A 27,011-nucleotide genomic window follows, 5' to 3' on the forward strand; every position below is an offset into this window, starting at 1 on the left:
CACTAGTGTAGTGTATGTATACACGAAGATATACTAGTTGCTTACAGGTATACAAGTGAGAGGGCTGAGGGCTGTGCATGCATACTCGTGCATCAGATCAAGTACGATAAACAAACAGCAGTATACTAGCGGACATCCAGCTTACTAACGTTGATAATTTTAGTTACTGCTCTCTGTCTGTCTGTCTGTCTGCCTGTCTGTCTCTCTCTCTCTCTCTCTCTCTCTCTCTCTCTACTAAATTGTCTTGTAGCAACAATCGTAAAGTACGTTATCGCAGTGAAGGAGTTAAAGAGAAGGTGACAGGCGACTGGACTGAGATCTACAAACAAATTCCGTGTCGAAACTGTGATTGCTTTTTGTTTGGATGAAACCAAGGATGGTATCGTGAGGTAAGGTGACACCCTCCTTTCTCAGTTTATTTCTGCACACACTGCATTAATAATCTCTTGTTTGCTATTAGTTTAATCCATGTGTAGTTTAGGTGATGTAAAAGCATGCATCACAATAGTAGAGTGTAGTATGCAAAATATATCGCATAGGAAAAGGTGTTAGAAAGACTGCAAAGCTGTTGGAATACGGCCTCTAGAATGTGCAGTCTCTAAAGGCTTATGGTTTCAGCGAAAGTGAATCTTAGTTACCCGAATAATTTTGTCCTGAAATGTTTCATACTTACTACAAGAACAAGAACGAAATTTTTTCACATTCCCTCCATGTTTCTCGTTCTTTATAAAAAAAAAAATAATAATAATAATTAACATTTACTTCAAGGGGTTAATTGTGGGTATGTTTGTGATTCAATACCCTGCATCACAGGCTCGTATTACTAAACTGAAATCGGGAAAGAAAAGAGGAACTAACACTCTCAGGTTACAAAAATAAATAAATGAACAAATAAATAAATAACGCAGATGGCAAAACGTATCTGTTTATTCTACCTCTCTGCTGGATGCGCTCTGTAACACGGCATGCAGGCTAACCAACTTAACTGATCATGACTTCCCAGATAACCGTCAGAAATTGGTGGTTTGCCTGCCCTTTCACACTCGGTTTGGTCAGTAAATCCAATATTCCGATGGCTTCTTAGCAGAATCCACATCACTGTTCCTACATTGATCTATGTTGCCTAAGTTCCTTAATATCCTCTTGCGTGTTACTAATGCAGACCGTGTCGATATTAAAAGAAAAAAAAAAATGTGTACCAACACGAGAGCATTCAAAAGTATTGTCAAGAATATATCACTGAAGGATTAATGATGAAGGATCTCCTGTGCCAATTAGAATACGGTTATTTAACCCCCCTCATAATCGGAGTCACATTAGTATTCTTTCCCAACAAACACGTGACTGTTTATATCCGAGACTGAGTATACGAACCTATGACTCGTGTGATTTATCTGTTTGGTGTAAGCCTTATCATAATTCATTAGCGTATCAAAACCAGGGAAAGGGTTACTAGAGACATGTGTTGATATTTTTAACTGTTTGGATATCTCTACTGGTGAGGCAAGAACTTCTGGTGTAAGCCTAGGTAATGAACCCAGTTTGCACCACCAGCAGGGACGGGTTAATCTATCTGTCTGTCTATCTAATGCCAGATGCCTTAATCCCATACGGGGTGGCCACAAACAAATCGCCTCCACGTGACCCTGTCCCACGCCATTTCACTGCCCTGCTCCCAGTTCACACACCCCTCTCTCATGTACTTCTCCATTCCATCCTTCCATCTCATCCTTGGGATTCCCCTCACTCTCTCCCCCTCCACCTCACTAACATACACTCTCCTCGTCAATCTCTCACTCTCCATCCTCTCCACACGGCCAAACCACCTCAGTGTGTTTCTCCTAACGCTTCCTATCACATCCACATCCGCACCACAGCGCTCCTTCACATCCTCATATGTCAGTCTGTCTCTCCATGTGACTCTACAGGCTCCTCTCAAATAACTGATTTCCACTGCTCTCACTCTTGACTTGTGCCCCTCCAACAAGGTCCAAGCTTCACTTCCATATGTTAAAGTTGGTATCACAATCTATCTCTATCTATCTATATACCTAGGCTGCTTCCCCCAAGGAAAGGGAGGTAGCCGAGACAGGACGACACACTCCCCATTTACTCATCCATTCAAGCAAATTCATTCGCATCTTAGCCCCAAAGGCGAGAACGGACAGATCCTCACCGCACCACACCACACAAGGGTCAACTGCGCAATGCAATCAGTGACATCCGCAGCAGGGCCTGACAGCAGAACTGGTTTACCCCTGCCACATCATAACAGACCCATCCCCTTACCCGCACCTGACCTGACTAGCTGATCAGACCAAATGCGGGAGAATATCCCCTCAGGGCTGCGTCATCACTTAATCATTCACAATTTCTCTCCATTTATTTCTGTCACGCACAGCCACTCTTCCTTGCTCAACAGACATCTCTCTCGCATCCATCGCTCTCTTCACACTGTCCATCCATCCTATTCGTGGTCTTCCTCTCAGCCTTACACCTCTCACATCAGATCTAGTTATCTTTTTCACCAATTGCTCATTATCCATTCTCTCCATATGCCCAAACCATAGCAACACCCTCTGCTCAACTCTACCATCTACCGAACAACTCCAGTTCTCCTTCGCACTTCATCATTTCGCACCCGATCCATACGCATCACTCCACACATACTCCTCAGACACCTCATCTCCATTACATTCAAACTTTTCCTCTCTGCTACACCCATATTCCATGTTTCAGCCCCATATAATGCAGTCGGTACCACAACACCCTCATACAGCCTTCTCTTTACATCCATTCTAAGCGAACGACATTTAAACACTTTTTTCATTCCTTCCAGCACTTTTCCTACTTCATTTATTCTAAATTCACTTCTGCATCTATTAGTCCATCCACAGCAACATGTGACCCTAGATATTTAAAACAATCTACCTCCTCAAGCAACTCACCATTCAAAATTATATTCATCCCCCTACCATCTATCAACCTCGTACACTTCGTCGCTTTACTCTTATTCTCATTTACTTTCAATTTCCTCCTTTCACACACCCTTCCAAACTCCTCTACCAACTGTCTCAATCTCTCCTCTGAATCAGTCACCAGTGCAGTATCATCTGCAAACAGCAGCTGCTTCAGATTCCACTCTCCACCATCAACATTCACCAGACTCAGACCTCCACCTAAAACTCTTGCATTCACCTCCCTTACAACACCATCCATGTAAATATTAAACAACCAAGGCAACATCACACATCCCTGTCACAGCCCCACTCTCACGGGAAACCAAATACTCACAGCATTTCCCAATCTTACACACACTCTACTATTTACATAAAAACTTTTCACCCATTTTAGTAACCTACCATCAAGTCCATACAATCTTAAAACAGTCCACAAAGCCTCCCTATCAGTTTTATCATACGCTTTCTCTAAATCCATAAATGCCCAAAACACATCCTTGCCTTTCGCTAAATACTTTTCACACACTTGTCTCACAGCAGACACCTGATCAACACATCCCCTCCCTCTCCTAAAGCCACACTGCTCATCACCAATCACTGCCTCTGTACCCTCTCTAACTCTCATAATTAACACTCTACCATACACCTTACCTACAACACTGAACAGACTTATACCCCTAAAGCTAGTACATTCATACTTATCACCTTTGCCTTTATACAACGGGACCACACAAGCACTTGCCCAGTCAGTTGGCACCATACCTTTCTCAAAGCACACATTCAACAATCTTACTAACCAGTCAACAATAGTCACTCCACCACCCTTCAGGCATTCCACAGCACACCCATCCATACCTGCAGCTTTCCCTGTTTTCATCTCCTTTACTGCCTTCTCCACTTCCTCCTTCGTGATCAAAGAATCATTTAACTCTCCCAACACATTTATTCCTTGCACCCTTCCATCCGCCACAATCTCAGCCACCCTTTTCTCCTCTACATTTAACATTCTTTCAAAATACTCTGCCCATTTCTTCCTTACTGCATCCATTTCAGTTAACATCCTTCCATCCTCTGATTTTACTCGTTCTTCCTTCCCAGACTCTCCCTTTCGCACCCTTTTTACCTCCTTCCAAAACATTTTCTTATTCTGTTGAAAATTCTCTGTCAGCCACCTACCCCACCTCTCATCTGCTGCCACTTTAGCATCACGCACAGCCCTTCTCACTCTATTCCTCTTTTCCTTATACCTCTCATATGAGATCTCATCCTTCCTCTGCAGCCACACTTCATATGCACGTCTCTTCTCAGCCACAGCCATACTTACTTCCTCGCACCACCATTCACTTCTTTTTCTTACACCACCACCCACACGTCTCACACGACACACCTCTTCTGCATGCCCCACTACAGCACTCTCAAACAACTGCCATTCCTCCTCCACGCTGCCATTTTCCCGATCTTTCACTGCGTTCCACTCATTTGTCAATTTCTCCTGATACTCTATCTTTTTCTCTCTTTTATCCAACTCACTCACTTTCAAAACCTCCCTGCCACACCTAACCCTCCTAGCTCTCACAATACTGTCGTGTAATAGATTTTTCATTTCCATGCTCACTTCCGTTTCTTATCACTGCCTTCAAGGAACCAGCAACCTTTCTTCACCCTCCGACCTTCCATTCTTACTCATCACACTACCCAAGTACTTAAACGTACTCATATTACCATTTCCTCCTCATCCAACCTCACTGTATATTCACTGACTGCACCTCTTTCAAAGACCATAACTTTACTCTTCCCTACACTCAACTTTAGATTCCGTTTCTTACACATACTCCCAAACTCATCCACCAAGCCTTGCAGCTCCCCTTCATCTTCACTAAATAACGCAGTATCATCTGCAAATAACAGTACAGGGAGTTTCCAAACACTGCCCTCTCTCATTAAGGCCATTCCAACATCCACTGCCCTACCCTGTGTCTCTTTTATAACCCCATCCATATACAAATTGAACAACCATGAAGACATGACACACTGTCACGAATTCGCGCGAGAGTATTTTTAAATTCGTGACATTGAACTTTAATAAGAAAACCACGAACTCTAGTGGAATTCCCACTGGGCATCTCAGTTCAACTGCCCTTGTATTCACTTCGATCGGGATGGTTTTTAGAACATTTGTCACTGTTTCACAAGTGATCATTCTTATCCACGACATTAGTGCTTTCACTGAGTGATTTATTGTGAGCCTATATCGTTCACTTTCTTTCCGTTGACTGTTGAGTTAGGCCACGCCTACATCCGGCAAACACAACCAACCCCTACCTCTTTTCCACATTTGAATTTAGTCAGCATTGAGTCACCTCGAGGGTAGGACCGTCTGTGCCCAGCATAGAGCAGCACCTCCATCGTACAGCGAGTTCCTGAATCTCCACCTAGACGGTGAATTAGCGAAGCAGGCTTGCAGTGAATTGCACCATTAGATGTTCATCACAGGCGCCCAGTGTTTTCGTTCGGTTCCCCTCCACTGACCAGTATTTCTGATCGTTTTTCTAGGCTTAAGTTCGATTACCTTTTGAATGAGCAAGTGAGTGTATTCTCTTGAATTCATTTTGAGATTCATGTACGTAAATTTATTTTATTGTAATCAATAAATTTACAGTTCTTTTCTTTGAGCTCAGTGTAATTAGAATCCTGTTTTATTTCTCCACATTAAGCTTATTTTAGTTGCCGCTCCTAGTTTGCACAAACTCATTACATTTTTCATAACTGGTACTTAGGCCAGTACTTTTGTATCAAATTTAAATCCGTTGTGCCAGCCAGGAGTTAAGCGCCAGCAAGAACCTGTTTATTACAATTAGCATTAGTTATTGATTGTCTGGGGTGGAGTCACTTTCTTGACAGGCTAACAGCACTCGTGAGTAATTAGTCTCTGCTGTGCACTGTTGAGAAAGTTTATAAATTCTCATCTTTTGAGAATCGGCAAAGTAAGCCGGCAGAAAATAAAACTTGCTGCTTGATTTTCACAAGTCAATTCCTTGTCTCTATTTTCAAGTAACATCCAGCATTTTTAACCCATAATTTCACATCCCCCCTTGACACACATACGTGTTTCAACCTATCCTTCAAGTAGAAAAACTCAGTCAGTTCACTATCCACACGCACTGTAGCCTTAGCACCCTCATACATACTCTTCACAGCATTCAACAACTTCCCATCTACTCCATATATTCTTAATACTTTCCACAGTCCTTGTCTATCCACCATGTCATGCACTTTCTCCAAATCCATGAAGGCCGCATACAACTTCTTTCCCTTCTCTAGAAACTTTTCCACTAAAGATCTAAGAATGAATATCTGATCCACACAACCTCTTCCCTTCCTAAAGCCTCCCTTTTCTTCTCCAACTAATTCCGCTGTTATTTCCCTAACTCTGTCAATAAGTATCCTACCGTATACTTTTCCCATTACACTAAGAAGACAAATGTCCCTATGATTACCACACACTTCTTTTTCCCCTTTCCCTCTTGTACAAGGGAATAAATATACCTGACTTCCAATCCTCCGGGACTCTATCTTCCTCCCAGGCCAGTCTGCACATCTTCCACATCCATTCTACTACTATCTCTCCCCCATGCTTCAGCACTTCACCACACACTCCATCAATTCCTGGGGCTTTCCCCATTTTGGCTTTCTTCATTGCTTGCCCAACTTCCACCCTACTGATTTCTTCCTGTCTTCTTACCTCCCTCCTTCTCCCAGCCATGCCCCGGCTACTTACACTTGCATTACTTTCATTTTCTATGTTCAACAATTCATTAAAGTGTTCTCTCCATCTGCTCACTTTCTCTCCCTTCTCCATTATTAATCTACCATTTTTATCTTTCACTCCCTTACTAACTTCATTGCCACCCTATCTGACTCTCTTTACCTCTTTCCAGAACATTTTCTTACATTCCCTCCATTTGACATTCAAATTTCTTCCAAATTCCTCATCCACTCTCTTCTTACTCTCTCTTACTAATTTTTTCATCTCTCTCTTCCGTTCTACATATAACTCTTTCTTTTGTCTCTCAACTTCTTCCACCCCCCTATTTCTCATCCATTCATTATATTCTTTTTTCTTTTGTGCCACAGCCTGTCTCACCTCTTCATTCCACCATGATGTTCCTTGCACCCCCTTTTGTCTTCTCTTCACCCCACACATCACCTCACATGCTGCACATATTTCTTCTGTGAATATCTTGCATACACCTTCCACGTCCTCCATCTGCTCCAATTCACATTTACCAGATCGTTCCTCCACTTCTCTCTTATATTCTGCCTTTTTCTCATCCTCTTGTAACCTTTCCACTCTCCTTACATCTCTTTCCTCCCATCCTTCCCTTCTTCTATTTCTCCATTTTACTTGGATATTTATTCTTGGTGGTCTGGAAGTCCACTCCCCCAACCTCTATATGCTCTTCATCCATTACACATCTTCGCATCCTTTCATCCACACACACATAATCAGTCACTGCCTTCCTGTCGTTCAGTTCACCATCCACCCTTATCATCACTCGCCATGTATACCTGTGGATCATTTTGTGCCTGAAGAGAGTATTGGCTATCACCAACCTCCCTCCCAGCACAAATGTCCACTAAAGCACTGCCCTTCTCATCTATCTCAGCAATCACACCACATTCACCAACTACTCCATCCGCCTTCACATTCCCTACTTTACCATTCATATCACCAATCAAAAACGCTTTCTCGTTCCTTTCAAAGTTTTCCATGCACAGTTCCACATTTGTCCAGAACTCTTCTCTCATTCTGCTTGCACGATCTTGCGTTGGTGCTTACACGTACACAATCGCCCACATTTGTAGTCCAACTTTCAGTCTTACCCACACAATCCTTGAGCCAACTGATCCATACTCTCTTATATTCTCCTTCCATCTGTTACTCACAACAGTATACACTCCTTCTTTTGCCCTCACATTCTCACCTACTCCTGCACACATCCCCCATCTATACTCCCATTCTCTCACACTCTCACCTCACCATTTAGTTTCAGCTAATTCACATACATCCACTTTCGCACCCTCAAGCACCTGGACAATCTCTCTCTCTTTCACCTCATTATTTGCACCCCTTACATTCCACGTCGCCATCCGTATCATGTCCTTTGTTGTCATCTCTTGGTCAGTCCTGGTCCGAGGCTTCTTGTTCATATTTTTGGTTAGTTGTTTTCCGGGGAGGGGCACTAACCATGGAGGTAGGAAAGCTCCATGGCACTAACACTCCGCCAACCCAGTTGCTGTCACGTAGGGAACACGTGTCGGTTGGTTATAAGGTTACCACCCAGCGTTGTAAATGACTTCCTGGTTTACAAGAAATCATTTGGCTTGCCACTCGATGTAGAGCTACCCTACAAACAGGGCTCCATTACACTAAGTGGGTGGATGATGGGCCCCCCAGCCTACCACGGGTTAAGGCACTAATAAAAGAAATGGAGTAGGGGTGCAGCAAAAATAGTGAGAGGAGAGGATAATGTGGAACTCCTTAGCAAAAGTAATCTATCTATTCTAAATACCTAGGTTGCTTCCCCCAAGGAAAGGGAGGTAGCCGAGACAGGACGACACACTCTCCATTTACTCATCCATTTAAACACATTCATTCACATCTTAGCCCCAAAGGGGAGAACGGACAGATCCTCACCGCACCACACCACACAAGGGTCAACTGCACAATGCAATCAGTGACATCCGCAGCAGGGCCCGACAGCAGAGCTGGTTTACCCCTGCCACATCATAACATACCCATCCCCTTACCCGCACCTGACCTGACTAGCTGATCAGACCAAATGCGGGAGAATATCCCCTCAGGGCTGCGTCATCACTTATTTATTCACAATTTCTCTCCATTTATTTCTGTCACGCACAGCCACTCTTCCTTGCTCGACAGACATCCCTCTCGCATCCAGCGCTCTCTTCACACTATCCATCCATCCTATTCGTGGTCTTCCTCTCAGCCTTACACCTCTCACATCAGATCTAGTTATCTTTTTCACCAATCGCTCATTATCCATTCTCTCCATATGCCCAAACCATCGCAACACCCTCTGCTCAACTCTACCAGCCATCTCCTGAACAACTCCAGTTCTCCTTTGCACTTCATCATTTCGCACCCGATCCATACGCGTCACTCCACACATACTCCTCAGACACCTCATCTCCATTACATTCAAACTTTTCCTCTCTGCTACACCCATATTCCATGTTTCAGCCCCATATAATGCAGTCGGTACCACAACACCCTCATACAGCCTTCTCTTTACATCCATTCTAAGCGAATGACATCTAAACACTTTTTTCATTCCTCCCAGCACCTTTCCTACTTCATTTATTCTAAACTTCACTTCTGCATCTATTCTTCCATCCACAGCAACATGTGACCCTAGATATTTAAAACAATCTACCTCCTCAAGCAACTCACCATTCAAAACTATGTTCATCCCCCTACCATCTATCAACCTCGTACACTTCATCACTTTACTCTTATTCTCATTTACTTTCAAATTCCTCCTTTCACACACCCTTCCAAACTCCTCTACCAACTGTCTCAATCTCTCCTCTGAATCAGTCACCAGTGCAGTATCATCTGCAAACAGCAGCTGCTTCAGATTCCAATCTCCACCATCAACATTAACCAGACTCAGACCACCTAAAACTCTTGCATTCACCTCCCTTACAACACCATCCATGTAAATATTAAACAACCAAGGTGACACCACACATCCCTGTCGCAGCCCCACTCTCACGGGAAACCAATCACTCACAGCATTTCCCACTCTTACACATGCTCTACTATTTACATAAAAACTTTTCACCCCTTTTAGTAACCTACCATCAAGTTCATACAATCTTAAAACAGTCCACAAAGCCTCCCTATCAATTCTATCATACGCTTTCTCTAAATCCATAAATGCCCAAAACACATCCTTGCCTTTCGCTAAATACTTTTCACACACTTGTCTCACAGCAAACACCTGATCAACGCATCCCCTCCCTCTCCTAAAGCCACACTGCTCATCACTAATCACTCCCTCTGTACCCTCTCTAACTCTCATAATTAACACTCTACCATACACCTTACCTACAACACTCAACAGACTTATACCCCTAAAGCTAGTACATTCATACTTATCACCCTTGCCTTTATACAACGGGACCACACAAGCACTTGCCCAGTCAATTGGCACCATACCTTTCTCAAAGCACACATTCAACAATCTTACTAACCAGTCAACAATAGTCACTCCACCACCCTTCAGGCATTCCACAGCACACCCATCCATACCTGCAGCTTTCCCTGTTTTCATCTCCTTTACTGCCTTCTCCACTTCCTCCTTCGTGATCAAAGAATCATTCAACTCTCCCAACACATTTATTCCTTGCACCCTTCCATCCGCCACAATCTCAGCCACCCTTTTCTCCTCTACATTTAATAATCTTTCAAAATACTCTGCCCATCTCTTCCTTACTGCATCCATCTCAATTAACATCCTTCCATCCTCTGCTTTTACTCGTTCTTCCTTCCCAGACTCTCCCTTTCGCACCCTTTTCACCTCCTTCCAAAACATTTTCTTATTCTGTTGAAAATTCTCTGTCAGCCGCCTACCCCACCTCTCATCTGCTGTCACTTTAGCATCACGCACAGCCCTTCTCGCTCTATTCCTCTTTTCCTTATACCTTTCATATGACATCTCATCCTTCCTCTGCAGCCACACTTCATATGCACGTCTCTTCTCGGCCACAGCCATACTTACTTCCTCGCCCCACCATTCACTTCCTTTTCTTGCACCACCACCCACACGTCTCACACCACACACCTCTTCCGCATGCCCCACCACAGCACTCTTAAACAACTGCCATTCCTCCTCCAAGCTGCCATTTTCCCTATCTTTCACTGCGCTCCACCCATCTTTCAATTTCTCCTGATACTCTATCTTTTTCTCTCTTTTATCCAACTGACTCACTTTCAAAACCTCCCTGCCACACCTAACCCTCCTAGCTCTCACCCATCTCTTACCTACTCTTAACTTTCCCTCCACCAGGTAGTGGTCAGACATACCTCCACCCTCCCCTCTTAGAACTCTCACATCCAACAATCTTCCTATTACATTCCTAGACACAACCACATAGTCCATCAAAGCTCTATCAACAACCCTTCCACCCTCCTGTCTCACCCATGTATACTTATAAATATCTTTCTTCTCAAACAGCGTATTCCCAATCACCATCTCTCGCTCAACACACATCGCTATCATTCGTTCCCCATTTTCATTTCTTCCAGGCACACCATGCATACCAACTACGCCTTCAACTGCTACATTTCCCACTCTAGCATTCAGATCTCCCATCATTACCACATTCACATTCGCTCCAAAACTCTGCAGACACTCATCAACATCATTCCAGAAAGACTCCCTCTCTTGTAAAAGTAATAGACAGGAAAAAACGGGAGGAATGATATTTTGGAGAGACTTTAGCAAATGAATGGAAAGAAAGCAGAAGGAAGAGAAAATAGGACTGTGCGAGGACATTGATGGAGAGTTAGATAAAGAAGACATGGTGTGGTAGGGTTTAAGAAAGACATGGAGAGGAAAGAAGAAGATATAATTTGGAGGAGTTGGAAACGAAATGGGGAAGGAGGGCGGGGATGAAAAAATGGAAGTGTTTTAACAAAGGAATGGAAGAAGGGAAGATAAAGGAATAATATGAGGGGACTTGAGAAAAAATGGAGAAAACAAAAAATAACAGGGAGGGTTTAACAAAAGAATGGAAAGTAATAGAGAAGGAGAGGGACTTAGGAAGCTCACAACATGGGGGAAAAAAGAAGAAAGACTGCAAGAAAATGTTTATGAGAGAAATAAAAGAGAGAAAGTATGGAGAGAAATTATGGAGAGGTTTGGGGCAAAAAATGGAGGTGAAGACGAAAGTATTTGGGGGGAGTGAAGGAACTGTGAGGATGAATTATAATGAGGATGGAACAAAGGCTGTAAGAAAGTGAAGGTATGTGGTACAGTGGGGGCGACAGGGGTAGACAAAAAAGCAGATTCAATTAGAAGAATGGTTTAGTGGGCAGAACGCCACAGTCGGGAAAATTACCTTATCGTATATACAGTGCGTTCGATTTCCAATGAGAGACTGGAGGCTTTCCAATTTTGAACTACCATTAAGTGAAGTTCACTAGTTATCTCCATTTAATTATTCTGGACCTCTGAATCTTGTTCTCAGGCCCCTTCACTTCGATAGATGTAATAGTTTATATCTGTCTAAGCGTATTCTTCTTTCTACATTGGATGCGTCTGACTCTGGCTGTACACTTGTCAGCCTGTTCCACACAGCCTAACAGTCCTACTACGTGCAACGTACAGCCCCGGTCAGAATTTGGTGATACAGTCAGCACTGCCAACGCCAAAGCGTCTGGGTTCAGAGTTCGAGAATTTCGACTCGCGTGTCTCACACACACACACACACACACACACACACACACACACACACACACACACACACACTGACAGAGAGAGAGAGAGAGAGAGGGGGGGGGTATATATCTAAGGCATGGTAACGAACATTGACGGAGCGTCTCCCTATGTCATTACAATCACGACCAATATTTCTATGAAATATGTAATCCACATACTTCTGTATATGTAAAAGACTAGCGATTTTATTATTACGTTATTCCCATGTCACATGAATTAATGTGGTTAGGCAACACCGTACAGGGTATTATATTAACCCAGAATACATCCTATGATTGTATAGTCATAGGTAGGAAACACTAACAGGTAACATTTTGAAATATGCCTTGCCCATTGCAATTGATATTTTAATTTCAAACTACACTTGTGTGGTTAAATAGATGATGAAAGTATAGCACACCTGTGTCCCGTGAGTAAGCTATGAAACACACGGATGGTCGGGTCTCCTTACATTTTGTCTAAGCTACCGGTTAATCACATAAGTGACGGATGCGACCAGAACGTGGATAAGTGTCTTATTTTAAATTATGATTAGTAAAGTAAAATCAATATATTGTTTTCTCGCTTAATAATATTATAATCGTAATAACAAACACTGGAGGGGATGAAAGGCTCAGTTACTCTGATATTTACTATTACCATACGTAATATCCAGTCCACCCACCATTTTTCTCAATAATATATATTGCCCCATAAGGAGCGTAGGAGCCCGGGGCTAGGCAAGTTGGTCCTGACATTTAAGATGAGAGTGACCAGCCTCACTCATCCCTGAGTGGTATAACGTGAGCAGTAAACCCCAACCACTCCTTGGATATAAGCCTACACCGGCTCAATCCGATTGGAGTTCCTTAATTACCCACTACACCACCAGGAGCCAAAATCTGGTTACATGGTTACCATCCAACGTAGTAAATGGTTTCCTGTATTTGGCTTGTCACTCAGTGTAGTCACCCACAGGCAGAAGGAAGAGGAAAGAATGAAGGAAAGAAAGACAGAAAAGGGAGTATACTGTCACCCATAGGCAGAAGAGCGAGGAAAGAACGAAGGAAAGAAAGACAAAAGAGGATGGAAGCAAAGAAGGATGGAGGAGAGGAAAGGGCAGACACCCGAGAGCAGCATATATAATTAAAGTCGTGCAAGGGAGAGAAAAAGACCACGCAATGTGGTAAGGGGGGTGTCGCGACGCTGGTGACTCAGACCCTGTGCGTATGAAACGGCCATTTTTGTTTTATTTTTCCATGTGCTTTGGAACAGACACAAAGTTGGGTCACAGTAAAAGGTGTTTGGAGTGTAAATGTGATGAGCATGTGATCCCTTAATCGGCTCATCCTGCCAAGGCGGGGTCACAATAAACCAAAAAAACTAAAACAACCATGCAAACTCTGGTCACATTTGCATCACATCCACACTCTCAACAACGTAATACGTTTTACAATATTTAAATCTGTGATTATTAATTTGCAATTAAGCCGTATGTATTGCAAGACTGTCGACAGTTCATATCTTACCGTGTATTATTCCTCCTCCAACAATTAACTCTGCCATGGGAACTAGAGGAGAAATGCTGCTCATCTGTAAAGATGCTCTACTCCATAAGTCATCATCCTGCTCAACATGGAGCTGTGCAAAAGCCAGTCTTCCTGTACAGTGCTGGTCCGTCAGCTGTTCCTTCTGAGCTGGGATGCGATGGTGTATTCCAGCGCAATGTAACCTTCTCCTTACAATTCTGGCTGACACTGCTAACTGCAAGTCAGGCCTTATTGCCGCTGCGTTGGTAAGGGGGTTAGCTTCCGCTGCCACAAGAATGTTCCCATCCTCTACTGGTGTCGTCCTCCTTAGGGCTCCTGTTCTCTCTAAGAGGAGTTTGCTGTAAACCCAACGAGGTTGTGATGCATTTATTGAGGTATTCTCAAACGTTACTATTATAGCTTGCGTGGGTCTTTCCTAATGACTATGTAAGGTTTTAGTGCATCCGTCCGACTCCGTGAAACCTGAACGATCAGCATATGCAGTATCGTTTCACGGGGCGAACGTCACTCTCTCACCTTGTCAGAGCCACTCAGGGGGGAGATGTTGCCATATGCAGGTCGCTTGGTTGTATCAGTCTCGACGAATGGACTACGTTACTACTTCACATGCTAACACTGTCACCTCCATAGTATCCACGAGAAATTGACAACACACTGTTAACCAGGTGGGACAATTTCCTTATTGATATTACCGACAGAGGAACGTGTGAACAGGACTGTTTATATTACTCTATACACCCATATATTTTCTCCTCATCCCTTATCTGTTTTATCAATGCTCACCCCTATTTCGCTAACACTGGTGGAAAAGGAATCACGTAACATAGATATGTCGCATAATACGAATCTTTTTGTAATGTTAATGGATCCAAACCTTATCGATTGTTTAATCACCAGCTATGCTTAATGTGTAAAACAGTGATATGAATTTGTAGTCAAAGGGTATGTGGAAAAACTAATCATCTCCTTTGCATTTCATATAACATGGTCATTTGAGAATGGGAGGGTGGGAGAGATGATAAGGTTATCAGAAGACTAAAGAGGAAGCCAGAGCTACAATGCGTTTTGCTCACGTCTTTGCTACAGCCAGGTTCGGATGCTTTAAATAAACATAGATAACTTGTAAATATGAACTACTACTGTACTATAATGTTACTGTAAGTCATACGTTACCGTGAACTACCATCACAGCACGCTTAACAGCTTAACACAGACCCTTCTTTACTCCAACCCCATTACTGACAGGACTAAACCTCTGATACCCTACACTACCCCACCACCAACCAGTAATGCAGGTCACAAGACAGTTGTTCATGGTTGTAGATGTAATCACAGATAATATGTATTTTCGTAGAATATGAATATCTATATACTGAAGATTTCAATATAATAACTGTAACCTCATAGGTAAAATATTTATAAATGTTCACATACAGTGTATCTTATGTATACTGGCATGGGCGTCCGGAGGTGGAGGGGGCAAGGGAGGGCAGTTCCCCCCCCCCCTTGGAATTTGAGGGCTTCAGTTCTTGTTCAAGGATGATTGAGTGATTTGAGTCTATTCATGCATTCTGTCACTATGCATTTGATGTAAGTCATGTAACTCATGTAAGTATATGCCTTTGCCTATTTGGAGTGTGTGTATTTTGATAAAGCTGCACATATATGTATAATTTCTCTTATTTTGCCCCCCCTTACAAAAAATCCTGTGGACGCCCCTGTGTACTCCTACTATAACAAATCTAAGTATGCACAAAGAACTTAAAGACCTTACGCAGGTCGTTTATGTTTCCGTTGGTGTTCCACCTCGTAATCCACTTGGTGACGATCCCTGGTGCCGGGCCAAGTCGCTGTGCGATAGCACGTATAGACAGCCCACTATCGCGCAGAGCGTTGATGCTGCCTCTTAACTCCAGATTTTGGTCCTTCCTATTCATACCGTATTTTCCTGGGGACTGGTAACCCCCAGATCCATATGATACAAAGAAATCTCGGAAGTAGAGGAGGCTGTAGCACGGGCCGAACAGGATAGTACTCCCAAGGGGAATGGGAATGCTGGTGATAGGGAGAGCTGGAGCTCCTGTTTCACTAATTATCTAACTATCCCCCTTTGCTGACCTTTTCAGTGTGACAGTAACATGGAGAGTAGACCAGCATACTCTCCCAAACATTTCCTCTAACTATCTGTGCACTACACCACATGCACTTTACATTTCACACAACGTATCCCACTACGTTACAGGGGTTGGTGCCAGCAAGGGCATGCGGCCAGAAAACTTTGCCCCCTCTACCTAGTGGCAGACTTCTGGGGGGAGGCGTGGTGGGGGTTACGCCGGCATAGATCATGGGTCCAGGGCGAGATGGGGCTCGGGCCTGTGCTAGAGGGTACAGGGCATTGCGGTTCCCAGGCTGCCGCTTCCGCCCAATAGAGAGGGGCCCGAAACTGGGAGTAGCGCCCCAGGAGGCTGCCCTATCAGTGGGTGTATAATGGCGGGATAGTTCCAGTGCCAAGGCGCGCTTGGAGGGTGTCCCTGCAGCTGTCCTGGCAGGATGCCCTGAGGCCACTACCTCAGCCACTGGTAAGCTGGTGGGCTAGGGGTCCCAGATCCATTGCCTGGACCTGGGACTGTGCAGTGAGTGGGGCCTGCGCTATGTCTTTCCCCCTTTATTAATACTAGACTGCAGATGACAAAACAAAATAAGTTTCAAAGCAAGCCTGAGGACAGTAAATCATCAAAGGGGATGAGGGTGGGTTCATGGAATGTGGGAAGTTTGAGGGGAAGAGCGGGGGAAGTCGTTGAGGCATTCAGTAGGAGGTGGGTGGATGTGGCGTGTTTGCAGGAAGTCCGGTACAGGGGTGGATCAGCCAGAAAGATTGTTGGGAAGGACTGTTGCTATAAGTTGTTTTGGCAGGGTGGGACAGACGGATATGGAGGTGTTGGTGTGATGGTTGCAGAGAAATGGGTGGAATATGTTATGAATGTTTTGAGAGTAAGCGATAGGATATTGGCAGTGAAAATTCTGTTGGGTAGAAAGATAGTTGCGATTATATCGGCATATGCTCCACAGGCAAGATTGGATGCAGCAGAGAAAGATAGATTTTGGGATGATTTAATACGTGTAGTGGGTGGTATGCGGGATGATGAGATAGTGATTTTGGGGGGGATTTAAATGGTCATGTAGGTGAAGCAGCACAAGGTTATGAAGGAGTGCATGGGGGATGTGCGTATGGTATAAGGAATGCAGAAGGGAAAAGGATACTCGAGTTTGGGGAGGCAATGGACATGATTGTGTGCAACACATATTTTAGGAAAAGAGACAGTAGGTTAATTACGTATGAGTCTGGGGGAAATAGCAGTCAGATAGATTATTATTTGGTTAGGAGGGCCGATAGGAGGATAGTGAGGGATGTTAAAGCTATAGGAAGTGAGGGGTGTGTGCAGCAGCACAAACTGTTGATTTGTGATATGGTGCTTAAAGAACAAGTGATGAAAAAGAGGACTTATGTACCTAGGAGAAAAATATGGAAGCTGAAAAACCAAGTAGTAAGGGATGCCTTCTATAGCGAGTTCAGGAGAGTAGTGGCTGAACAGGGAGCTGTAGACAGAGGCGTTAATGAACAGTACAGAGACCTCAAGAACAATTTCTTGAGAGTTACTGATGTAACATGCGGTTGGACAAAAGGATCACCAAGACATAAAGTAACTTGGTGGCGGGATGAGGGTGTAGAAGCTGCAGTTAAGGAGAAAAGAAGACTTTTCCGGGAATGGAAGAAGGGTGGTAGCAAAGAGGAATATTTGGCTGCCAAGCGGAGGGCTAGAAGAGAGGTATACAGGGCAAAGTCTGAGTCACAGAGACTATTACTTGATAACCTAAATCATGGGGAAAGGAAAAATATGATATTTAGGGTGGCAGGTCAGGTGAAGAGGGATAATCGGGATATTATAGGTGAGCAGTGTGTGAAGAATAATGAAGGAAGGGTAGTGGTGAACAGTGAGGATGTTAAAGATGCATGGAGAGAGCATTATAACCGGTTGTTGAATGAGGAGTTTGACTGGGACAGGGAAGGTTTGGAGCCAGCAGATCCAGTGTCTGGCCCTTGGCCTTTGATTGATGCTGCTACTGTGAGTGAGGCAATAGGCAGGATGAAGGTAGGGAAGGCAGCAAGTGTGTCTGGGTTGACTGCCGAAATGTTGAAGGCCTCAGGCGATATAGGGGTGAGGTTAGTCACTGACCTGATAAATAGGATTATTTATGAGTGTGTTGTCTCAGATGATTGGCTGAAGAGTGTAATTGTAAATGTGTATAAAGGGAAGGATGATGCCCTGGAAAGAGGAAATTATAGAGGTATAAAGCTTTTAGATCAGATAATGAAGGTAATGGAGAGAGTTTTAGAAGGTATGATTAGAGAAAGAGTGAATATTGATGAGATGCAGTTTGGGTTTATGCCAGGTAGGGGGACCACTGATGCTATATTCATTGTTCGACAGCTTCAGGAAAAATATATTGGTAGGAGAAGGGATCTTTATTTTGTTTTTGTTGATTTGGAAAAGGCCTTTGACAGAGTCCCTAGAGAGGTGGTGCAGTGGGCAATGAGAAAGCTTGGCTTGGAGGAGTGGCTGGTTAGGGTGGTTATGGCTATGTATGTGGGTGCTCACACCCAGGTAAGAGTGAATGGAGATTTGAGTGATGAGTTTTCCGTGAATGTTGATGTGCATCAGGGGTCAGTCTTGAGTCCCATGTTGTTTATCATCGTACTTGAAGCCTTTTCACGTGACTTTAGAAACGGACTCCCGTGGGAGTTGTTGTATACTGATGATTTGGTGATGACTGCAGAGAATGAAAGGGAGGCGGAGGAAAGGTTTAGGAAGTGGAGAGATGGTATGGGGCACAAGGGTTTAAGGGTAAATGCAGATAAAACAAAAGTGATGATATCTAGGGTTGGTGGAGGTACTGTCAAAGACGAGGGAGAGTGGCCATGTGCAGTTTGCCACAAGGGTGTGGGAAGTAATTCCATCTTGTGCAGTGTTTGTGATAAATGGGTGCATGAGAGATGTAGTGGTATCAGAGGTAGACTGCGAGATAATGCTGATTTTATGTGTACGGCGTGTCGGGGTGAGCAGGTGGAGATTGTCAGACGTGAAAGGATTGAACTTGCTGGTGAATCTCTTGAGTATGTGGAAGAGTTTTGTTATTTGGGAGACATGTTGTGTGCTGGAGGTGGGGCTGGAGCTAGCTCTGTGGCTAGGGTGAAAAGTGGTTGGAAGAAGTTCAGGGAGCTCTTGCCTCTCCTGACATTGAGAGGACTCTCCCTACGTGCTAAGGGGTCTTTGAATGCAGCATGTGTTGGGAGTGTAATGCTGTATGGTAATGAGACCTGGACAGTGAAGGAGGAAGATATTCGCCGGCTCAGACGTACAGAAATGACAATGATTAGGTGGATGTGCAGTGCATCCCTGCATACAAGGCCTGGAGGGGCTGGGTTTACGATGGAAGAGTTGAGAGGAAGGATGGAACTGGAGTGTATTGGTGTTGTGATGAGGAGAGGTAGATTGAGATGGTTTGGGCATGTGGACAGGATGGGGGATGATAATTGGGTGAGGAAGGTGAGAAGTGTTAATATTGGGGGTGGGGTTATGAGGGGTAGACCGAGAAAGACATGGGACGAGGTCATTAAGTTTGACCTCAGGGTTAAGGGACTGAACAGGGAGGCTGCAATGGATCGTGCAGCGTGGAGAGCCGCCATTAGGTGACCAAGGCCGACACAAGCAAGCATGTTGGAGCCTTTAAAAACGAAATGAAAAACGAAACGATTTCCTCCCTCCTTCCCTCTTTATCAGTGTCAGACACGCGAGTCGAAATTCTTGATCTGATGCAAACGTTTCTGGCATCATTAACGCTGAGGCTACAGAAAGTGATTGTGAAAAATGGTGGGTGGACTGGATATTACGTATGGCAATAGTAAATATCAGAGCAGTTGAGTCTTTCATCCCCTTCAGTGTTTATTATTACGATTATAATATTATTAAGCGAGAAAACAATATATTGATTTCACTTTACTAATCATAATTTAAAATAAGACACTTATCCACGTTCTGGTCGCATCCGTCACTTATGTGATTAACCCGTAGCTTAGACAAAATGTAAGGAGACCCGACCATCCGTGTGTTTCATAGCTTACTCACGGGACACAGGTGTGCTATACTTTCACCATCTATTTAACCACACAAGTGTAGTTTGAAATTAAAACATCAATTGCAATGGGCAAGGCATATTTCAAAATGTTACTTGTTAGTGTTTCCTACCTATGACTATACAATCATAGGATGTATTCTGGGTTAATATAATACTGTGTTGCCTAACCACATTAATTCATGTGACATGGGAATAACGTAATAATAAAATCGCTAGTCTTTTACATATACAGAAGTATGTGGATTACATATTTCATAGAAATATTGGTCGTGATTGTAATGACATAGGGAGACGCTCCGTCAATGTCCGTTACCATGCCTTAGATGTATACTCTCTCTCTCTCTCTCTCTCTCTCTCTCTCTCTCTCTCTCACTGTGTGTGTGTGTGTGTGTGTGTGTGTGTATGTGTGGTGTGTGTGTGTGTGTGTGTGTGTGTGTGTGTGTGTGTGTGTGTGTGTGTGTGTGTGTGTTAGACACGTGACACGTGAGTCGAAAATCTCGAACTCTGAATCCCAGACGCTTTGGCGTTTGGCAGTGCTGTCTGTATCACCAAATTCTGACCGCAGCTGCACCTTCATATGTAACATGTCTGTGCTAATACCCTTCGTCTTTAATTTATGCAGAATATGGAACTAAAGGCTAGAAGCCTGCAAAGAGAGAGAGAGAGAGAGAGAGAGAGAGAGAGAGAGAATTTCGTTCAAGATATATGCACACACTGAACTAAGACAATGGAGACCAGAAGCGGATTGAAATACAGACTGTGGAAAACTGTTCTCGAGCTGACCTGATCCAGCTATAAAGGAGAAAGAGATTTAGTTGAATCATGCATTACAGTGTCCTACATGAAAGGGGCGAAAGTGCGTTTCCAGACGGGTGTTAGACGCCCGCCGAAATGCAGGAGGGAAGCACTGAGACAGTTCAGAGGAGCAAGGCCCACTGAAGTAGCGATAGTAGAGAGATGTAAATGCAACAGTTCGGCGAATATATATATATATATATATATATATATATATATATATATATATATATATATATATATATATATATATATATATATATATATATATAGTCATTTAAATATATAGACAGACGGACAGAGAAACAGACATGTGAAGGGAATCAATATGAAAAGAGGATTTGATAAAGCTGAAAGACTCTGACTTCACCCTGTTTAGAGGAGCTGTATGCAGGGAGTCCCCCCACCTCCCAGTACACAAACAAGAGCTGCAGTTTACAGAAGGGCGAACAAAACCCCCTGTTCATTGTCAAAATCTGTGAGGGGTGAAGAAGGCAGGGGGTCGTCATAGCACATCTAATCTTTTAGAAGCACGTTTTGCAAGAGAAGTAAGTCGATCTTTTCATGATAGATCTCGGGAGAATGAATCCTCAAGAATAGTAAGAGATAACACAGGACTGAGATGTACTCCAGCGGAAGATTCTGGCTTGTCGAACGTTGTAGGAACTTAGTGAGCTCTTGATGCATTAAAAACGTGGCTATTTTTGCCCCAGTCAGAGATATGAGCCACGGCTCTTGACTGTTGAAGCAACTGCTACGATGGGCTGTGTGAGAATCAAGTGCAACTGTGAAGCGTGGGGCCATGAACGTATGAGTGGGAAGTTAGATAAGCTGCTTAGAAGGTCACTAATAAAAAGAAGGAAGGTACTTGGTGACAGGACGGAACTCTTAGGAACACCAATAGTGATAACTCTACGAGAAAACGAGTGGCCGTCTACAACAACAGATATAGAACGACGAGAAAGAAGGTTAGAGTTACAAGGCACAGGTAGAGGAGAAACCGTAAGGTGGCAATTGCGAAATTAGAGATTTATTCCAGACTCAGTCAAAAGTCGTTGAGATGTCATGTACAGTGGCAAAGCTATCGCCGATGTCCCGAAATAAAGATGACCAGGAGTCTGAGCAGAAGGCGGGAAATTCGCCAATGGAGCCTCCCTGGCGGAAACCTAACTGGCGTTCAGAAAGGCTATGATAGTAAAGGTGTTATAAAATATGTTTGTAAATAATAGCTCAAATACTTAAGAAATACGGGATGGTAAAGCCACTGAGCCACAGTTAGAGAGCTGGGAACAGTCATCCTTATTCGGGATAAGTTGAAAAAGAAAAAACTTTCAGCAAGAAGAAAAGGTTCAGACGAAGGCGAAAGAGCTTACCTAAGCAGGGTGTCAGTACAGCAGCACAGTTTTTGAAAACAGCATGAGGGGCCCCATCAATCCTGTACGCGTTTTCAGCAATAAGGGAAGGTATAAATACACAGATTTAAGAAATTCTAATGTCAGTCATGAGGAAGTCAGATGAAGGAAGAGAGGGAAGAGGAGAGGGCTATGGCTAGGCCTCTCTCATTCAGGACTGATTTGATAATATTAGCGTGGGCGTTTTTATGACATGTCGATGGAAGATGTGGAAGGTCAGTATTTTTTTTTTTTCCAACGAATTTCCCATTAAACGAACTGTTCCCTAGCCCACACTGCGGTCAAACTCGAGTCCTTTCGTACAACAAACATTATCCCTAGCCACCTACACCAGAACTGTAAGGATGAATGCCATATAAGTGTTTTCTTTATAAAGTCACCAAATCTCTGGTATCGGGGTCCTATTAACGCACAATAAACTGTCCAGACTACAATATACTATTTTCAGACAGCATTACTCTTTCCAGTCTTGGTATATTCCCTGGGGCATTCATTAATCATGCAGAGTGAGGCGGAATCAATATCCTGACTCATTGGGTGATTTATTGTCGGATTTTACACTTATAATTCCGATCAATGGTTTGGATAACATTTCAATCAAAGTTCAAGGATATTTGCCACTGCCTACATATATATTTTTTTACATCTTTGTACAAGTAGTGCGGTGAGCTTACTAGATTGCAGGTTTTGAGTTCTTCTGAGGTCAGTCTTCCATATTCAAAACTATTTTAGCCTCTTCATTCCAATGACATACTTCATGTATTTTGTTGCTACACGATAACTTTCTCAGTTTAGGAAGGACTTCTGAACTGAAGGGGTTAGAGTGCAGCTTCATCTAATGGTATTATATAATTAACGCAGTGAAACATTAAAAAAACCTGCGTAATACACTCTCAGAATTATCTTAGAACCACTACCACTGAAACTGTAACTTCGGATTATCAGAAGTAAATTATTTGAGTCTTTGGCAGATAAATGTATTTCGCTGGTAGAAAGCTCTGTGACTACAAGAAGAGAGCTTTACTGAGAATATTCATTACTAAAAAAGAATGAATACCATTTTTTTATCTTAGCCAGCAAATTTACTGTCATTATTTCGTGAGAATAGGGTACTAATTCAGGAAAATATCCCCGAGAAGAAGAGAGAACACTGCACATGAATATACTCGATGTCGTTGCATCCCACATTCCCTTCCTCTTCTCCTTCCTTTTATTATTATTATTATTATTATTATTATTATTATTATTATTATTATTATTATTATCATTATCATTATATTATTATTATTATTATTACTATTATTATTATTATTATTATTATTATTATTATTATTATATCATTATTATTATCATCATCATCATCATCATCATCATCATCATTATCATTGCTATTTATGTAGATAAAGGGATTTACCTTGCATCAAAATCCTCTCAGGCTCAGTTTTATGGTAGATGGTGTCAGCCATCATCCATTCACTTCATATAGTGCTGCCTACTTCATTTTCCTTTTTATCCATCTATTGTGTGTGTGTGTGTGTGTGTGTGTGTGTGTGTGTGTGTGTGTGTGCGCTATCTTCCCATTTCTGCCAAGTTACTATCTTTTTTTTTTTTACTCTTCTTTCCACTTGAGGTGCCTCTACACTGAGTGACAAGTCTAATGGTTTCCTGTAACTCGGAAAGCCATTCACAACGCAGGGTGGTAACCATAAGGCCAAATAACGGAGTGATATGGAGCATACTATGGTAATCCTGTTAACTGGGTGGGGAAACTCATACTCGTATAAGTTGTCCATTCGGGACCCACACCCACACATTCTTCCTCGTGCCTCACTGCGGCGAGGTGCAGTCTACCGCAGCGGGACATAGGCTTTCTGTACGGAACGACCTTGCAGGGGAGGCTGCTTGGCTGTGCGTGATGAGTCTGCTCTGCCTGACAGACCAAGGTTACTCAACAACAACAGGCTTAATTTGCTTCTGGGCACCACATTGCCTTTTAGGGTTCAGGGAGGAATCGCAACCTCCATCCTGTTGCCCATACAGTTATATCCACAGTTTTCGACATAAAAGAATGAAATGTTTATATATACCTGGCCAAGTAAGTTTTGAGCACAACAGAAACAATGGATGGGTGCTGAGGTAGGAGAATTCGCCTCTACTCCGGCCCACTGGGAAAAAATCGTCATCTAGCTTTACCCGAGCAACGTCAGGTCACACTGGTAGTAAGTGAAATATTGGTTAAGGATGATGTGCCGGGGAGTCTTCTTACCTCACAGGAAGAATGTGTCTGGATTCGTTTCAGCAGCAGGATAAAAAGGATTTTACTGCCTGAGAACAATGTATTTTTGTGGGTTCATTCACACATTGACTTAACGCGGTGCCTAATTATACATTTTATATTTGCTCAGTTACATTACGGAACGTGTATTTATCTCATTTATTGTGTGAAATATGCATATTCTAATTCACCTTATGATTTTAAAATTATGACTTTCTCACTAATATTAATATATTCACCTAACGCAGAATCTACTCACTTCACACAATAACAAAATACATTACGCAGCTCCGCTCTGACCGAAGGGTCGGAGGATTGAATCCACCCAAGGGTCATTGGTAGACATCAGGAAGGGCATCCGGTCATAAAATGCTACACGCTCCAAACCAAAGGCCTCTACCCAGGGGCAACGCCTTAGCCCTTATCCAAAAAAGGGGTACCTGGCGTAAAACTTACTTTAGCATAATATGAATGTCCTCACTTCCCACAGTAAATGCTTGGATTTAGTTTTGCTAAAAGGTTTCTGATGCATTTATGTACTTTCTGCAGGACAGAGCTGTTATGATACAAAAGTTGTTATGGTAAAATGCACTGAAATATACTATATCGGCTACTTCGCTGCGATATCGATGTTTCTGCCTTTTTCCCAGCTACCAGGAGACGACATTTTTAAACTTGTAAATGGTCTCCCTGAATGACAAAGCTACAGTGTCTCCATCAGCATCCTGTCTATAAGAATACTAGTTTACTCTAACCAGGCCAAATACATTCACCCTGCATCTTGAAAACTGAGTTGCAACAGCAGCTTAGCACTAGAACACCAGTATGTTTCTAGTCCGAAATAAGTGCAATGGAACAGATGATGATGTTGATTATCCACAGTCGAACTGGCCGAGCAGTCCTATCAACCGCTGGCAAGCAACCGTCCCTGCAGTGCCGTCCCGTGCAGTAGACCAGCGTTCCCTTCTGGCTGACAGCGTCTCCCCATTGCCAGGAAGTGGGACTAGTGTGGAGGTTTGGGTCCTGGATGGATGGGGCGTTTTCGAGTGTCCACCCTGTTTAAAGGTGCACCATAGCTGGCTCCACTTCACCCAGTTATTCGGTTTTATGGCTAAAAACCCAGTGTTGTAAATAGTTCCTGAATTACATGAAATCATTAGGCCTGTCACTCCGTATTCAGTCGCCTGAAGGGGAAATATCAATAATACAAGTGTCAGGAAGTAAAGGAAGATGCTGGAAGAGAGGGGGACAAGCACAGCGAAAGTATGAAAAAGGGAAAGGAAGAAGCTGGTAGCACTTCAAGTGGATGATGGTCGCCACCACTACCACCTTGGAAAGGATGTAAAACTGCAATGTTGTTTCTACCAATGTTAACTGCAGCAGGGCGAAAATCTTGGTCAAGTTGTGACGAAAGCACTATAGCCTCTTACATGCTGTTATTAGAGGTGCCCGGTGTTGCCCGGGTAACACCCTATGATCGTGTATACCGGCACTGATTGGCAACCTTGATGGCCACTTTCCTCTTTCCTGCTCTCTTGCATCCTCCTGTCTCCTCACCACTGCCATCCCCTCTCACTCCTCTACAGTATACTCCCCTCCTTTTCCATCGATATTTCTCATTCACTTCAGCTAATTTTCTTCTCGATTAAACTGTCCTCATTTCACATTTTTCCTTATTTGTCCTCCAACATTTCTTTCGTCCTCTGGTAATTTCCTTTCCACCTTACTTCCTTTGTCAATAAACCTTTCTCACAAGTTAGCTTTCTGACGGTTGAAACACTGTGTCTGTAATACTCTGGCATGACAATTAATCCTTAATAAGATATATTTGGAAATATTTTATGCAGGTTAACAGTAAAGTAATCGGTATTGCCATAAGTTAAGAGCTGTAACATTTTCTCATACTCTCCAGAACTTTCAGCAATAATGCAGAAATTATCCTTCAGTGTGATTAACCGCTACTCGAAGTACGGGTTTTTTTATCTTTACTATTTTTTTTTTAATGTGTCCGACTCTGGGCAAAGACTTCAGGGCCTATATCTCGGGGGCAGTAGCCTATCCCAAGGCCCAGTAGTCCTCCTACACCTTCACATGTCACCACTTCGGCGCTAACACCCACCGTCCATATTGAATACATGCTAGGGCTGTCTCATATAGGACTGGCGTATAGGTATTAGCGGGGGTATTTTTACGACATGTGAGCGGATCATCTAGTAGATCAGGAAAGTCTACATTATGAAATTCAAATCCTTAAACTGTTCCCTGCCCCAGCCGGGATTCGAACCTGGGTCCATCAGGACTGCAGGCCGCCTCTC

Source organism: Coenobita brevimanus, chromosome 78 (genome assembly GCF_032717465.1).
Source record: "Coenobita brevimanus isolate Jiangsu-jjx chromosome 78, ASM3271746v2, whole genome shotgun sequence".
NCBI classification, from domain to species: Eukaryota; Metazoa; Arthropoda; class Malacostraca; order Decapoda; family Coenobitidae; genus Coenobita; species Coenobita brevimanus.